Source organism: Oryctolagus cuniculus, chromosome 19 (assembly GCF_051225735.1).
Source record: "Oryctolagus cuniculus isolate XC-2025 breed Fujian yellow rabbit chromosome 19, ASM5122573v1, whole genome shotgun sequence".
NCBI classification, from domain to species: Eukaryota; Metazoa; Chordata; class Mammalia; order Lagomorpha; family Leporidae; genus Oryctolagus; species Oryctolagus cuniculus.
Genome location: NC_142885.1, coordinates 8912420 through 8914860, shown reverse-complemented (window position 1 = coordinate 8914860; position 2441 = coordinate 8912420).

Sequence of the window (2441 nt, the reverse complement as noted above, 5' to 3'; positions counted from 1 at the left end):
TCCTTTGGGTAAATTCCAAGGAGTGGGATGGTTGGGTTGAATGGTAGGGTTATCTTCAGGTTTCTGAGGAATCTCCAGACTGACTTCCATAGTGGCTTGACCAGTTTGCATTCCCACCAACAGTGGGTTAGTGTCCCTTTTTCCCCACATCCTCGCCAGCATCTGTTGTTGGTAGATTTTTGAATGTGAGCCATTCTAACTGGGGTGAGGTGAAACCTCATTGTGGTTTTGATTTGCATTTCCCTGATTGCTAGCGACCTTGAACATTTTTTCATGTGCCTGTTGGCCATTTGGATTTCCTCTTTCGAAAAATGTCTATTGAGGTCCTTGGCCCATCTCTTAAGTGGGTTGTTGGTTTTGTTTTTGTGGAGTTTCTTGATCTCTTTGTAGATTCTGGTTATTAACCCTTTATCTGTTGCATAGTTTGCAAATATTTTTTCCCATTCTGTTGGTTGTCTCTTCACTCTCCTGACTGTTTCTTTTGCAGTACAGAAACTTCTCAATTTGATGCAATCCCAATAGTTGATTTTGGCTTTGACTGCCTGTGCCTCCCGGGTCTTTTCCAGAAATTCTTTGCCTGTGCCAATATCTTGAAGGGTTTCTCCAATGTTCTCTAATAACTTGATGGTGTCAGGTCGTAGATTTAGGTCTTTAATCCATGTTGAGTGGATTTTTGTGTAAGGTGTAAGGTAGGGGTCTTGCTTCATGCTTCTGCACGTGGAAATCCAGTTTTCCCAGCACCATTTATTGAATAGACTGTCCTTGCTCCAGGACTTGGTTTTAGATCCTTGATCAAATATAAGTTGGCTGTAGATGTTTGGGTTGATTTCTGGTGTTTCAATTCTGTTCCATTGGTCTATCCATCTGTTTCTGTACCAGTACCATGCTGTTTTGATTACAACTGCCCTGTAGTATGTCCTGAAATCTGGTATTGTGATGCCTCCGGCTTTGTTTTTGTTGTACAAGATAGTTTTAGCTACTCGAGGTCTCTTTTGCCTCCATATGAATTTCAGCATCATTTTTTCTATATCTGAGAAGAATGTCTTTGGTATCCTGATTGGAATTGCATTGAATCTATAAATTGCTTTTGGGAGAATGGACATTTTGATGATGTTGATTCTTCCAATCCATGACCATGGAAGATAATTCCATTTTTTGGTATCCTCTTCTATTTCTTTCTTTAAGGTTTTGTAATTTTCATCGTAGAGATCTTTAACATCCTTGGTTAAGTTTATTCCAAGGTATTTGATTGTTTTTGTAGCTATTGTGAATGGGATTGATCTTAGCAGTTCTTTCTCAGCCATGGCATTGCTTGTGTATACAAAGACTGTTGATTTTTGTGCAATCTATGCAACTGATACAGGATTAATATAAAGAATCTATAAAGAACTCAAGAAATTCAACAATAACAAAACAAGCATGTTCTAATAGCTGAAGAATATGTTCGTCATTGTGGTTCTTTGTCAATACATGTTTATCTTTACAAAGTTTCTCATGGTTTGGCTTATTTTAAATTGTTTTTGAAAAAATCTTGGGAGAGTTTCCAAGATGGCAGAGTAGGGAGGAATTTACTGCTCTAGCCCAAGGGAAGATAGTTTTTTAAAAAATTGGAGGGAGTGTTGTCTCAGGAAGTGTTAGCGAGAAAACAGCAGAGGAAACACCATTGAATTTAGAGGAACATGGTGGACCTACATGGAAAGCATGGGTGCCCATGGCTTGGAACTGCAACAGCAGGGAGCCTACACACCAGCGCTGGAAAGTGAGGTGAGACTAGGCCACAGCAGCCCAAGCCACAGGTGAAAAAGCAGCAGGAAGAGCCTAGAGGGAATGAAGCTTGAAGCTCCATGGGGGAAAATGTAACAAACTAGAGCAGAAAAAAAAAGGACAGGACATACACATTTCACATTTCTCTCTCTAATCACTTTGGTTTTTTTTGAAAGGCAGAGTGGACAGTGAGAGAGAGAGAGAAACAGAGAGAAAGGTCTTCCTTTGCCATTGGTTCACCCTCCAATGGCCGCCGCGGCCAGCACACTGCGCTGATCTGAAGTCAGGGGCAAGGTACTTATCCTGGTCTCCCATGGGGTGCAGGGCCCAAGGACTTGGGCCATCCTCCACACCACTCCTGGGCCACAGCAGAGAGCTGGCCTGGAAGAGGGGCAACCGGGACAAAATCCAGCGCCCCGACCAGGACTAGAACCCAGTGTGCCAGCTCCGCAGGCAGAGGATTAGCCTAGGGAGCCACAGTGCTGGCCTCTAATCACTTTTAAAATGTGTACTTTACAAGCTGATAGAGTGGGCATCATTTTGGACATACATAAAAGCAGTGCCAGCTCATGAATCTACCTAGCAACCAGCCGGTGGGACTCCATTGGTGGGGAGAAATAACAGTGGGCTAGCAGCTTGTGACTATTGAAGCTTCTGAACTGGGACTGTGAAAAAAA